This window comes from Heloderma suspectum, chromosome 4 (genome assembly GCF_057233095.1).
Source record: "Heloderma suspectum isolate Gila_16-S chromosome 4, 16-S_ref, whole genome shotgun sequence".
Classification (NCBI taxonomy): Eukaryota; Metazoa; Chordata; class Lepidosauria; order Squamata; family Helodermatidae; genus Heloderma; species Heloderma suspectum.
The window spans coordinates 171,745,401-171,761,255 of NC_139461.1; the positions used below are offsets into that span (position 1 = coordinate 171,745,401).

Below are 15,855 nucleotides of genomic sequence, written 5' to 3' on the forward strand. Positions count from 1 at the left end.
AAGTACCCACAGGAGTCCAGCAATGGGGGTGGACAGATTGGGGGGGCAAGCTATTTGTCAGGGGGAAGTGCTTGGCCCCTTCCCCACCATGGACTGCAGGCATCCAACAGTGGGATGAACAATGCTGTGTAGTATCCTGGGTGGGTTAGGTGGCTGCCTTAGGAAGGGGGGAGAATGTGTTGAAGCACCCTCCTTCGGAATGCCACTTTGGCAGAGGCAAGAGTGTCAATCTTGTAATGTCTGGTGAAGGTGTCTGCTGAGGACCATGTGACTGCTCAGCAAATCATTGTTAGAGATGTCTTTGTGGATAGAGAAGCTGATGTGGCAGCTGCTGATGTGGAATGTGCTTTTGTGTATACTACAGTGGTTAGGTTTGGGGATTTGTAAGCAAGAGAAATGCAGGCATTTATCCAATGTGCTAGTATAGAATTGGGTGCTTTCTTCCCCATAGAGGTGGGTGGAAAGATGCAAATGGGTTGTCTGTCTGAATGAAATCTAACATATGTAGATTTTGAGTCCCCTTCTGACATTTTGTGCCAGGTGTGCTTGGAAGGGTGGCTGGATTTTCCAGGGCAAAAGGAAGGAAGAATTAATTCCTGAGACCTGTGAAATACAGAGTTGACTTTTGGAATGAACAAAGGCTCAGTCCTGAGAACTACTCTGTCCTTCCATAAGACACAGGTATGTTTGTTGATGGACAGGATACTCAGTTCCAACACTCTCCTGGCTGATGTGGCAGTGATGGGAAATTCCACCTTGAGTGATGGAAGCCATAGCAGTAGAGACTTAAGCGGTTCGAAGGATGGTTTGGGCAATGCCCAGAAGACAGTATGTAGATTCCAGGATTCCAAAACTGTGAATTATAGGTAGGTTGTAGGTAGGTTGAGCTGAGACACTTCTCTAAGGAATCTTTTGATGAGTGGATGGGACCTGTGAGGTCTGAATACCAGTCTGGTCAGCACTGAAGAAAGTGGGGAGGCTTGGCATTTCAAGGTGTTGGGCTTAAGGCACACCTTCAACCCTGCTTGTAGGAAATCTAGAAGTTCCCTTAAGCCCCATGTTCTGTGGGCTTCTTTCTCCTACTCCACCAAAGGAAGGATATTCAAGAAGTTTAATAGACTCTTTTTGTAGAGCATCCTCTGGAAGCCAGGGGTGTGGTAACAACATCTTCCTGGTAACACATTTTCAGGAGGATCTCCTCTCAGTTTCCAGGTGGCTAGTTGAAGCCACATTGGGAATGGGTGATGAACTGGTTCCTGGTGAAAGCAGGTTGCTCTTGACTGGTAGGAACCAAGAAGGTGACAAGGAGAGGTGTAGGATCACCAAGACCATCTCTGAGTTCATTTTGTGTAGGTCCTGGTGATTAGAGGGGTAGGAAGGAACGGCTCTGGGGCCATATTGATATTAGGACATCTATTGACTACTGCTCCTTCTGACTGCTATCTCAAGAACAACCTCTGGATCTTGTGACTGACTGGTGAGGTGAAGAGGTCCATTAAGGGACAGCAAAATAATCTCTTCTGCATTGTTTGGAAGATGGCTAAATCCAGACTCCACTTTCCTGGTTTAAAAACCTGGTGGCTGAGCCAGTCTACTGTGGTGCTGACAGTCTTTTTGATGTAATGGACTGTTACAGATTATAGGCTGTTTTTGGCTCACAATTATAGAGCTGTGGCTTTTGGGTAGAGGTACCTGGATCTGTTCGCTCCCTCTGTTAATTTTTTTTTCTTTTCAGTTTTTTTTCAGTATACATACATGGATTTATATATATCCATAGCAATGAATACATATGAAATGCATATATAGGGAAATACAGCGTTCTAGCAATTATACATAAGCTTCAACAAAAGTGGACCAGATATGCAGATAAGTATCCATTTCAAGGTGGCATCTATATGCCACCTGTTCAAATATTGAAAGCCCTGTAAGGTCCTTAATCCAATGCCCTATTCCATTCCTGCTTAAAACATTGCACATCATATTTATTAACCAGTAAGTATTTATATGTGTCTCCATGGTAGTGATGTCTATCCTTACCAAGAGTTGTGTGTGCTTGACAAGGAATGTGAAGGTTTGAAGTGTTAGGTTTAATAAGTGGAGTATGCTGTGGGTTGCTTCTTTCATATCTTTCATATGCTTCTTTCATATCTACTAAGAACACTTTTAGGGCTTCTCCGAAGAGGCAGCATCCCCTGAAAGGAACTGATGTAAGGTTAATTCTGCAGGTGCAGTCCTTGGTCCAGTGTTTGAGCCATAATCAATGCCACCTTTTGGTACAGTGGCCTGTGATAGTAAGACAACTGTGGGAGCATCTATCAAAAGAATCTTCAGAATCTCAACGGGTTGCTGCTGTTCCAGGCTATACAAAAATCTGAGCAAAATCTGAGCAGATCTTCTGCTATTTAAAGGGGCAGCCCATTCAGATGTAACGACCTCATTAATGGGTGTTGGAAAAGGAATGGCTTTCTACAGGGCTCTGTTTTCTAGAAAAACTGTTGTTCCTCAAGATGACACAGACACTGGAACCTGAGCAGCAGGGCATGAACCTAGAGATGACATGGGTTTGCACAATAAAGGTACAAAATCAGTCTCATTAAATAACCCAAAATTCTGAAATTTCTGCATATTAGATTCCTCATACCATACTCCTTCTTCCAGATCTGATGAAGCGTGAGAGGACAGGTTCTGAGTGACTGTACAGCATGGTCACTGTTGTACAGCATGGTCAATGGCCCTGTTGCTCACGTTTGGGTTTTGGAGGGAACTTTCCCTTTTGGGAGAAGAGAAGGGTCAGGTGAGTCATATTAGGCTCTTCTGAGGAATTAATCTGAGAAAGAATGGGGTGCTTATACTTGCAGTTGGTTTTCGATCTTTTGTCCCTTTTGCCACTCCGGGGGGAGGGGGAGTCAGAGGAGGAGGAAAAAATGTGCTTCATTTGTTGGAGCATTTTTTTTTTTTTAGCAGCTCCCCAGAAATATCAGCAATAATTGCCTCTTTTATTTTTTACAAAGTATTTTTGAAAGTTCAGAAGTGTTGCAAAAGCCTCAGGGGATGCCTGAGCTGGAGGGCCTTGATAAACTGAGGCCATGCCATTCATCAAAAACTTCCATGGAGTGGAAAAGGCATTGTGCCGAGTCAAACTGCCCTTTTGCACCCTCTAGTGGCTAGTGCTATTGTCACTCCCTATTTCAGTTAATGAAAATGGTGCCAATTTCTCAGGATCCTGACGGTTTGAATGAGCTCAAAAATGGCAGTTTTGCTGGGAAGCGTTGGTCCTCGGCCATCCAATACAAGGAGGGCACTCTGGCCAAGTGGACTAAATGTTCCCCATCGCAGCTAAGGCTGGAATGACTGGGATCAGCTGTAGAGTGAGCGGGGCTTGCAGAGGGGTGACTCACAGTCGGGAGTTTTCCTTGTGGTTGTGGAAGTGTCTGGAGATTGCTTCCTGAAAACTCTAATGTGCCTGAGGAGGCCCTGGGTAGAAGGAGGGAACAGAGAATAGGGGCAGAGGAAAAAGCAATGAGAGGCTGAGAAAAAATGTTGGGCTCTTCTTAGAATAAAAACAAAAGGAGCTGGAACAAGATAAAGCTATGAGAAGGCAAAAAGAAACACAGGTAAGAGAATCTGGAATTTAATAAGAGAGCCTAATCAAATGACAGAATAAAGAAGAGAGGAGGGGCTATCTTTTGCACCAAGTGAAGGCAAAAACAAACTGAGGAGGAACATTCAGAGGACAGTAGAAAAAACAATGTCACATGGTTCATGCCTTCCAAGCAGGAGGAGGAAAAAGCTCAGTATACCAAACAAGAGAAACTGGGACTTGGCAACCATTGCAATTTTAATCTGGCAGTGAGGGGAACAGACAGCCTGGCAGGCACCCTGATAGGTCTCTGCAGGCACAAGAGCACCTGTGAGTATCATGTTGAGACCACAGTCCTAGAAAAATTATTCAGTTCCATTAGCATGTGATTGGTTTTACAATAAAAGAGCCTGAAAACATAAATTTTGTTTTTAAAACATAGAAGATACAGGACTCCTGGGTTCTGAAAAAATAACTGCCTAAAATATATTTAAATGTAAAAATTAGATGACTTTTTGCATCTACTTTTTAACACAGAGAAGCAGTTGCACAAAACACTGAAGCATAACTAGTAGAAACAATTGATTGTAGGGAGTTGAACAGTCAATGTGGAAATATCAGAATTGCCACTGTAATCCTTGACAACAGCTCTGAAGAATCCAAATGTTCTGCAATACAACACTACTGAGGAAAAATCTTGCCCAATGCTGCACTCTGTTCAGTGAGCCTTCATTAGTATTTCTACTAAGACATCATCATTACATGTTTGATATGAAAGACAGTCTGTTCTCATGAACAACTCCCTTCAACAACAGCTTGGACCCTACACATTGGCTGAATTCAGGCATCATGCTGAAATATGGTTTAGTGAGATATTAAGGAACCTACCCTCTGGTCAACAGTTCTACCTCCCCTCTCTTTCTCCTGGCCTCATGAGAGGAGGAGCTCGGAAACTTCTGCTTAACCACAGCTTGCCATGTCATACAAACTTGGAACTGTGGTTAATCTTACCTATGGTTAGTTTAAACAAACCAGCTTCATAAACCATGGGTTGAAATTGGCTTGTCTGAAACTAAGCATAGTTAAGATTAACCACAATATGCTGGGTTTGGACAACAAGACAAGCTGTGGTTTATCAAAAGGGGAAGGGGAAGCTTCTGTACTCCTCCTTGTGGATATGCCTGGGGGTGGGGGTGGGGGTGAGGCTAGGCACATTCAAGTCTTACTAAACTATCATTTAGTATGACATCAAAGCACCGTCATTATAAACTGCTACCTTTCCTGTCCTCATTTCCAAAGACAGAAAATATTTTGTTAACTACACTATCTATGGCAAATTCATAAATGAAGCTACTCAGAAGTATTGTCTGTAGGTGTCCCACAATTGTGCGACTGCTTCTCTACGCAGTTCCAAAAGCCAAGAATTTTACAGAAACAGGAAGTCTTTTCTATATTGCATTTTAAAAGACAAATTATAGCTAATATTCTACTTTGTTTCAATCACTTATGTTACCAACTGTTAGCCCATGGTAGGGAGCAGTATTCTAAACAACACAAATAAATATCTCCTACTTCCCATTGGCCCTTCTCTGTAGACAAGCTTGAGGATTAGGTTGCATATTTCTGTAAGCAAATTCTTTTGACCTCGGTCACTGTTAATGTGACTAAAGCCCTTGCACTACTGAAGGGACATCAATAAACTGTAGCCAACTCTTTGCCATTTCTATGGGAGTTCGCTAAATTGCATCCTTCTGTGCCGCACAAGAGCCTGTAATATATCACAGGCTTCCCCTTCTAGGCTCCTATGGTCTTGGAAAGACTACAAACATAACTTGTGGAATACTGTACAGGACACTGCCCTTAACAAGACCAAGCCCTCTGGCCAGTGTCAAATAATCTGTCACTATAAAGTACTTGTATCCAAGCCAGATATTTATTGCTATTGATCGTCCTGATCCTAGAGAAAGACTTTTGTTCTTCCAGCCCAGGACTTTGACCTCAATTAAGTTATGAATTTCAATCCGATAGACTGTTCCACTTACCCTGCTGCTCTCTCTGACTGGTTTAATTAGAATTAGCTAGGCCACCCTCGAATGCCTCATGGATCATATTATTATAATAATAAATATAGAGATGGCAGCAGTATACAAGAAAGAATTTTGAAAGATTGCTCATGCAAGGACATCATTCAGAATCTGCCAATACTAATTTATCTGAATTTGATTACCTCATTTGCTGCTTTTTATTTCTATTAGAACAGAGTCCTCCTTGACATTATACCAGCTCCAAAGTTCTCCCTTCCACATAAAGACAATCACGTTGGCACTTGCTTTCACGTAACGCTCCCTAGTTGCAGGTTCAAAATGCTATTACAGTAGTCCACCAGGACTACAGACAGCAACAGTAGAATAGTCATTAAGCACTTAGTATTCTAAAAGGGGTTCTTAGACAATACCGTTTTCCATTACCACAGAGAGAGGTAACAGAAAAAGGATAGAGCAACCTTGCACATAGCCCTGAATCTTTATTATAAAGCCTTTGATAAAGACTTATCATATAGTTATTTAATTGGCTAGTGGACAAAAATTACCACCTTCATGAAGGTAAAGTCCAGTCTTGGCATCAGGGTATACATTTTTCTATGCATTTTCTGACATCTACACTAATGCTTGAGGAATGGTTATAAAATAGGCTTAAAACCAAGCATGTTTGGCTAATGGAAATATCTGAACTCCATGATGTTAAACCGTGTTAGGTACAGTATCCTAATATAAGACTGACTCTCTTTACATAAAGGTTTACACAGTTCAGATTGTCAGACTATACTGAAACAGCAATGTTTTAATCAGTCAGATCTCTTCAACATCCAGGTCAACCATCTATAAAAAGGTTAAACTTATGCAACTGTGTCCTGGCAGAATGGAAACCTAGTTTGTGTAATGACTGCTAGGTTATTTAATAGGAAAATTCATTCTACTGACAAGCTATCAAAACGCCTATTTCTGAAGGTCCCCCCCCACCCCCACCCCTGGTTACCCTAGCTTCTCAAAACTTATCTGAGTACTATTTTGGTTAATTTTAATGGAAGGAGAATAAAGCTGAAACTGGTCTAGAGACGCAGGGGCATTCTGATGTTGTATACGCTGCACATTTCTATTTTAGGATTGTATGACTAAGGATTAATTCAATTTTTAATTCCAATTAAATAAGTAAAATTCCATCGATGAACACTGTGAAAGTGGCACTAGAAATGCATACTAAGATATACCATAGCTATGATGAAGTTTGTTTTCTACTTTTTTGGAGCTTCAGCAAGTTTCAACATCTATAACATACAAGGAAGGTTATTTGATTTTGTAGCAGAATATCACAGGGTACAAGTGCATATAGTTCTAATGCATCTCTTTATTCTTCACCCTATGAAGTAACTGCTTGCATTTTGACAATCGCACAGCTCCTTTCCAGATACTACAAGTCAACCTCTGCCACATTTTCTCATGCCACATCTACGATGCCTTCAACAAATGGACCCTTACTTATTTAAAAGCCTGTGAAAATTATGTTCCAGGAAGTAATACTTAAGGCAGTTTGTCCACAAGCTGACACCTAGTGCAAATTCCTGAGTCTCTCCATGTAAAACAAAAAAGCAGAAAAAAATCCTAGCTTTCATTATTTAGGAGATACATTTGAAATGCATGAAGACATAAAATATTTGAATGTGAAGGGATAGAAAGGATGCAAATGTATTGTCCTGATTACATCACATATTTATCTCTTTCATTTTGTTTCTCCTTCAGCTTAACTGTGAAAGATTCCTCCAAAACTGCTGGTGGGTTCCTGGTCGACAGCTGGTTGGCCACTGTGCGAACAGAATGCTGGGCTGGATGGACCCTTGGTCTGATCCAGCATGGCTCTTTTTATGTTCTTAGGTTCTTACTTTATATAAACTTACCAGCTTTCTGGGCTACATCATACATCTGAATAGGTCATTTTAGGGCCTTTTCTGTGACGGTGATGGTAGAGAAAAAATAGTATGTCTCCACTAACATTGCAATGGCTCAGTGCCAGCCAGTGGAGTTGTTCCAAGAGGTCAGGGAATCTATTCCCCAAGGTCATAAGGACGAACCTTCACCAGCCCATTGTGCAAGATGCTTTGCCGTTAATGTCACGTACCTCCGTTCTTCTGACTTGGACTCCACATTAACAGCAGGATCTATGGTGGTGACTGAGGTCTCAATTTGCCATATTCGTTGGATAGGTTTCAGCTTGTTCAGCCCAAGGATATGGACAGGTTGCTGGGAGGGCTGAGGCCAACCACTTGCTTATTAAGACTCATGTCCGTCCTGGCTGATCAAAACTGCCCAACAGGGACTGGCCATGTGGGTGATGGAGGTCGTAAATGCCTCCCTAGAGGAGGGCTGTGTTCTTACTATATTGAAGGAGGCAGTGGTGAGGTTTCTACTTAAAAAAATTATCACTTGATCTTACCAACTTTGATAATTATCAGCCTTTTTTGTACAATGTGTTACAGTAAGTATTGGCTATTCAAGTCCAGGTTTTCTTGGAGGCAGGGGTGTTGTTAGAAAGGGGTCCACCTGAGCACGGCCCCCAGATCTTCTGAGCTGTGCCCTGGATCTTCTGAGCTGTCCTAATTGCCATTTTTTAACATTTTCCCATTGACTTGCATTGGAAACTAGAAACAGCCGTAACCTTTTTAGGTTGTATGATAAATTCATGAAATTTGGAGACCTGGTAGCCCCCATGGAAGTGACTGAACCTGCCAAATTTCAGATAGTTAGGTCCAGTGACTTTTGAGGTAGTCACAGGTAAAAATTGCTTTTTTCAAGAAAATCTGTCAAAGCAGAGAGCTATAATTTTTTGGTGCTTCCACATAAGTGCATTGAATTTGGGTCCCTGGCAACCTCTATGGAGCTGACTGAACCTGACAAAGTTCAGACAGTTCGGTCCAGTAGCTTTTGTGCTAGCCATGCATAAAATTTCCTTTTCTCAAAGACTAAAACAAAAGCTAAAAAAGGTCAAGCCACAGGGGATTAGAGATCCTAATCAGAAGGTGTTTAAGGTGACCATTAAGAGGTCACTATCCCTAATCTCTGGTGTGGGGGGGAGGGGGGTTAAGTGCAAATAGTACTTCCTTTTGTCTGTCCTGAATCTGCCACTATTCGGCTTCACTGGATGACCTGAAGCTCATCATTAAGGGAAGAAAAAGGTTAGCATCTCTTTGGCTGCAATTCACATTACCTGGGAAAAAGTCACACTGAACTCAGCTTATTTATTGCACTGCTCCACTTTCGCTACTCCGTATAATTTTAGACACCCCCCCGTTATTTGCCTTTCTTCTAAATTAAATAGTCCAAACATTGAAGCCTTCCTTATAGAGGAGTGATTGCACCCCACTCTTAGTCACCCCACTGTGATTGGAGACTGCTGAGTTAAACTCAGGTCAGCCCTATTGGCAGCTAGATGTCACTTGCCAAGGCTCAGTTCCCCCTAACCCTCTCTAATCTTAAGGAAATTGTTACATTTCCCAGACAGGCTGTCCGGGCTTCAGAATCGTCCAAAGTGATCTGAAACAATTCAGACTGATCTGACCTGCTTTGGACTGATCTGGACATGCTTCGGATCCGGACTGATTTTGTCCGAATCACCCTGCTTCAGTTCGGAATTCGGATCTGGATCCGAAGCAGTGCACAACCCTACTTAATACAAGCCTGCTTCTTCCCTCTGAGCTCAGTAGCCTTCCTGTTACTAGGAGGCCTTAGGACTCACTCCCTTGGCAGACCAAAAGGGACTCTAGTGTGAATGCACCAGCCTTTTAAACTAGAGGGGAGACTGCCACCTTTCCTTCCACAGTCTACTTATTGTTTTTTCTCTCCCTGCCCCCCCCCCCACCCCCTACTTTTCTGCTCTTACATGCCCAGTGCTGGGAGCTTGCTTGCAATGAAATTTTGAAGAGGGAGAAGGGAGGGAAGAAAGCGCTCCATGCGAAATACTGGTATTTCACACAGCATCTGATTTTACTGCCTCAGACTGGAACCTTTGGATTCTGCAGAAGTTTAGTAGCTTCAGTACAGCAAAGGATTCAGACAGCCTCCACAAACTTCTTCCTCCCCCTCCACTTTAATTTCTCCTAAATAGCTGTAGGACTCAAATTATTCCAAAAGGAGAGTTAGAACTATGTGGCGTCATGATCAAGGAACTGCTTTAAAACAGGTTTTTAAAAAGCTAGAAAAAGCCCTCAGTCACCTCACCTCATAAAGTTAATTTAAGTACGTGAAATCCTTACTAACCTTCCAAAGCCTCCTAAATTCCTCTAAAATACTACCTTTCTGAAAGGAGCCACTTGGCTTAGGGAATTCTCTCTACCTCCCCCACCCCTTCTTCTCTCACCTATCCTACTCTTTCATTCTCTTCTTTATTCCACCCAGAACATATCTTGGGGAATTCTTAAAGAGAATTCCCTTCAGTGGGCAAAAGAAATTCTGAACTGTATTTGACTTTATACAAACAGACAAGAGTCTTGGATTTTCTCTTTCTCGCTCAAGTCTTTGAGAAAAGTGGGTTTGCATGGTTGCAGAGAAACAAATCTGGGGCTCTTTTGTTTGTCAGTTGCCATTATCCAGCAATAGGAAGGGCTGTAGCTCAGTGGCAGAGCACATGTTTGGCATGCAGAAGGTCCAGGTTCAGTCCCCAGCATTTCTAGGTAGGGCTAGGAAAGAATCCTGCCTGAAACCCTGGACAGCTGCTGCTGCTAGTCAGAGTCAATAATACTGGGCTAAATGGATCCAGGGTCTGACTCAGTATAAGGCAGCTTCCTATGTTCCTATGAACAGAAAGCTTTAATACAAAATAGGAGTTTTTAGTTTATTTTTTAAGTGGAGGGGAGATAAATACTGCTCATTTATACAATCCTATGTCTGTCTACTCAGAAGCCTCATTATGTTTAATGAGGCTTACCCTCAGGAAAGTGTGCACAGGATTCCAGCAGAAGTTACTTTTGCAGGGAAGTTTGCACCCTGATGTTCTGCATGTTTACTCAGAAATAAGTCCTGAGTCGTGACCATGATACTGCAAGCTTAATACAATGCCTACCCAATTCCACTCTAATTAATTGACTACCCTTTCAGCTCAGTCCTACACATGTTTTGTCATTTGTGTTTTCTTCATTTTGCATGAAACTGGTAAGGGAAAGGCACTTAGTATATGCTCAGAGTTTCTCCATAACCTAGCCCTAGTTTTGAAAACTGACTCATTGGATGAATCCTAGTGAAGTCTTGGCACAAATGAAGTTATGGGGAGGAAGATTCAATGAGAACTTCTGCGTAACAAGGAGGAGGTAGAGGAGAGTTGCACAAAACAAGACATCTGGTTTTATGAAGAGTTGCTGGAGGATGGTAGGATGAGGAGGGATGGTTACATGGAGGGGAAGAGAATTGGTGGGGGGAGAATGTACAGTCAGGGCCAGAAATATTGGAACAAGGATAACTGTTTAAGCAGTTGGCCTCTGTACACCACCACATTGAAGTTGAAAGGAAACACACCCAGATGGGAGCGAAGTCAGGACTTTCAGCTGTAATTCAAGGGGTTTGACAAAAGTGGGGCACTAACCATTCAGGAAGGACAGCCAGTGGCAGACACACACACCCCCATGGTTGGTGTCTCACAAGTAATGGAACAAACCAACATCATTTCAAACTTAAGGATTGCCTTTAATACCTGGATGAAAATCCTTTGTAGTCAATGACTACCTGAAGTCTGGAACCCATGGACATGACCAAATGCTGAGTTTCCTCCCTCGAGATGCTTTGCCAGGCCTTTACTGCAGCTGCCTTCAGCTGCTGCTTGTTTCTGGGTCTTTCTGCCTTCAGTCTTGTCTTCAGTAAGTGAAAAGCAGGCTCTATTGGGTAGAGATCAGGTCACTGACTTGGCCTTTGAAGAACATCCCACTTCTTTGCCTTCAGGAACTTTTGGGTAGCTTTTGCTGTATGTTTTGGGTCATTATCCATCTGCAATATGAAACGGCGTCCTATCAGTTTGGCAGCATTCGGCTGAATCTGAGCAGAAAGTATAGCCCTATACACTTCAGAATTCATTCTGCTGCTTTGATCAGCAGTCAGGTCATCAATAAACACGTGACCCGGTTCCACTGGCAGCCATACATGCCCATGCCATCACACTGCCTCCACCATGTTTGGCAGATGATGTGGTATGCTTTGGATGATGAGCTGTTCCTTTCCTTCTCCACACTTTTCTCTTTCCATCATTCTGGTACAAGTTAATCTTGGTTTCATCAGTCCAAAGAATCTTATTCCAGAACTAGGCAGGCTTTTTTAGGCGTTTGCTGGCAAAGGCTAATCTGGCCTTTCGGTTCTTGAGCGTTACCAGTAGTTTGCACCTTGTTGTGAAGCCTCTGTATTTACATTCATAAAGCTGTCTCTTGACTGTAGATGTTGACAATGACATGCCTACCTCCTCAAGAGTGTTCTTGACCTGGCTAGATGTTGTGAAAGGGCTCCTCTTCACCATGAGCAGAATTCTGCCGTCATTCCCTTTAGTTGTCTTCCGTGGTCTGCCAGGCCTTTTGCTGTTGCTGAGCTTGCCAGTTGATTCCTTCTTTTTCAGGATGTTCCAAACTGTTGTACTGGCCACTCCCACTGCTTTTGCGATCTCTCTGATGGGTTTATTTTGTTCCCTCAGCCTAATGATGGCCTTCTTCACTCACATGGACACCTCTTTGGACCTCATGTTGGGAGTTCCAGTGAACAGCTACCAAATGCAAATGTAACAGTCAGAACCACCTCCAGGCCTTTTCTCTGCTTGCTTGGTCATGGGGTACCCAGGAAACAGGCCACACCTGGCCATGCAGCTGCTTGTCAGCCATTCCTTCCATTACTTAATGAGCCATCAACGATGTGGTGTGTGTGTATGCCACTGGCTGTCCTTCCTGGATGGTTAGTGCCCCACTTTTGTCAAACCCCTTGAATTACAGCTGAAAGTCCTGACTTCGCTCCCATCTGGGTGTGTTTCCTTTCAACTTCAATGTGGTGGTGTACGGAGGCCAACTGCCAAAACAGTTATCCTTGTTCCAATATTTCTGGCCCTGACTGTAAGTGCTCAGTGGTGAAAGAAAGGTGTTCTGCATATGCCCAGAGGCACTCAATATTTAAGAACATAAGAAGAGCCATGCTGCATCAGACCAAAGTCCATCTAGTCCAGCATTTTATTCACAGTGGCCAGCCAGTTGCCCATGGGAAAACCACAAGCAGCATATGAGTGCAATAGCACCTTCCCACCCCAGTTCCCCTGCTGCTAACATTGGTGAAACGTAAATAAATTCTAGTAATTCTAAATTTGCATGCATGTATATCCTTCAGAAACTTCGCAGGTTTCTTGCCTGGGGTACACCTCTAATGACCTGTGCATTTTCATACAAATTTACACAAAAACTATTGGGGGGGGGGAAATGAAGGGAAGGGAAAGCAAATCACTCCCTCTCCCAAATTGGAGAACTCCCCTTCCACACGAACTGTTGCACCTATCCTTCTGAAACTTTGATGGATTCTTACTTAGGGACAACTGTAATTTTCAGAACAATGGTCCACAAAGAACATAGGGAGATAAGTATGGTCCAAAAGAGAGACATAGGTCTCACCTCATATGTCTCTCTTTTGGAGACTTCAAAATGTCAAGTCTACCCTTGCAGAAAACCCTGTGACTATCATTCTGAAAGTTGGCAGATATGATCTCCTCTGATGAGACAATGAATCTTGAAATTTTTATCCAATTCTTCCAAGGAATAAAAATGTTATTGGCAGTTTCCTTTAAAAGAAAATCAAATATAAGCCCTACACCTATTTTTCTGACACTGGGCAGGTGTAATCCCCTTTTAGGGGGCTACTATGCCTAAAATTATCATCCAGATCTGATCAAGAAAAAAAGTTAACAGGTTTTTTTTCTCATTTCCCATGGCAGCCAACAGGAAGCATAAAGACTCATTTTTTCAAACCTTGACTCAGGTTTGGTGCTGAGCTGTAAGTGGATGAACTACAAAATGGCCCGAGCAGAAGCAGGATGTTTCCCAAAACGCTGAATTGGGGTCTGAGTTGAAGTGGGGTGGGGTGTCAATGCACACATCTTATGTATATATGAATGAATGTATGTATGTAATTTCTACACACACATGCAAGCACACCACATGCATACCACACCTGCGCGCGTGCGCACTCACACATGTTAGAGGTACGCTTAGTCTCAAACATATGCACATGCACATTTGTGTTATCGGCTTGTGCCCTGGATCTTTTAAGAACCTAGTAACACCCCTGCTGGGAGGAAACTGATTATTTAGATCAGGGGTGGGCAACTGTGGGCAGTATGGGGCCAATTCCCCACCCCCTGAGGCTGCACCCTCCCTGATGCCTATGCACCACAAAAAGGGGGGAGGGGAGGAGGAAAAAACAAAGTAAATGTGTCCATTCTAAACCTCCATAGTTATTTGCCACTGAATTTAAATGGCAAACTACAACTTCTCCCCTTTTTCAAAGAAAAAAAAATATGGGGAGCAAGGGTAGAGACCGCTTTGGGGGCAGTGGAGCCTACATGTAGCCCACTCCTAATTTAGATTCTTACCAATCAGGTCTGGGGTTGTGACTGAAATGACTTTAGTGGATAATATTCACTGGGAGCTAGACAGTACATTACTATTGGTTCTGCAGAACCAATCAACAACTTTGGATACTACCAACTACGGTATCCTTCTGGGACACCTGGATGGTATGAGGCTGTGCTGTGGTGGCTTCAGTCACATATGGCTGGGTGTTCCCAGAGGGTGATGCTGGAGCATTATGGTTTGGCCCCTTGTCTTATGGGGTTCTGCATGGTTCTATTTTTCCCCTCGTTCTATTTAATTCTATTTAATATCTACCGGAAACCACTGAGAAAGGTTATCCAGGATTTGGGGGTTGGGTGTCAGAAAACTCTTGGAGAAAACTGATTAATCAGATCACGGCTGGGAAACTTTGGGCAGTCCAGGGCCAATTCTCCCCACCCCCCACCCCGGGGCTGCGCTCCCCCTGCCTTTGAAGAGTGTCCATGAACTGCAGCTAATGCAAAATGCAGTGGCCACAATGCTTCCTGACACTCGCTACCCAGATCACATTACACCAATCCTCTTCCATTTGAACTGGCTTCCTGTTTGTTTCTGGGCCAGATTCAAGGTCCTGATTATTACCTATACAGCCTTTAAATGTCTTTTGATTGGAAGTGCTAGGAGCCCTCCATCTGGAAGTACCTTTGGTTTATACTTGTATGGTTCCAGTTCCAAGACAGAAGCTGTGAAAGGTCTTCGCTTCCTTTTTGCTATTGCAGACTTTAGTAAAGTGTGAACAGATTGTTCCTGATTAGTAGAGCTCGTACGGCTCCATGGTATACACTGGAGCTGAGTGCAATGAAACAGGCTGGAAGGTTGCTTGAGTGCAGATGGAGAAGAGCTCCCACCAGATGCAACTGAACATAAGCCCATGTTCCAGCTTATTTAGGGGCAGTGAAGGTGGCAAAGAAACATTACACCTCTGCCTCTATTGCATCCTCTGTAAGAGACTCTCCAGTAGAAATTGTCCCTGGATCTGGAAGATCTTAACGACTTTAGGCCAGTGACAAATGTTCCTTTCCTGGGCATGGTCCTTGGGCAAGTGGTTGCCAACTAGCTCTAGATATTCTTGGATGAGACCGATTACCTGGATCCATTTCCTCTCTTAATTTACAGTAGTATCTAATAAGTTTAAGTGCTTCACAAATAAACTATACAACATCTACTCAGCAATCCCCTGAAGTGAATCTAACTTCAAAGCAGTATCTTTGAACAAATCATGTAGATGACTGACAGATAACTGACATATAACCTTCCCCCATACCCAAAGCCCAAACCCACAAAAGAATTCCACAAGCTATCCTATGTGGTAAATGCCCAAGAACAGGATTGGGCAACCTGCGGCCCTCAGCCTAATTTCAAAAGCCCTCTGCAAGAGATCAGTTCAGATCTCTAGCAAGAGTGAGAATAAGGGTTGGGACTGCCCATTTTTGACAGAAAAAGGCTCCCTACCCCTGTTCTAGAACTATCTTCAAGTTTCAACTTCACAGTACATGTTATCTTTGTGCTAAGTGGAAGAGAGACCCGTGATGTATAAACACAGACCAAAAAACAATTTAATTTCAAACACTGATATCACAACTTTCTAAACTTTAGTTGTATCCACATT

The 15,855-nt window shown here is 43.0% G+C and overlaps 1 protein-coding gene across 4 annotated transcripts in view; it reads right to left on the reverse strand.

Annotated features, from left to right (window-relative positions):
• Window positions 1-15,855, reverse strand: part of ACBD6 (acyl-CoA binding domain containing 6) — a 143,040-nt gene that overhangs the window by 35,572 nt on the left and 91,613 nt on the right. The gene's annotated exons all lie outside the window — the stretch shown is intronic.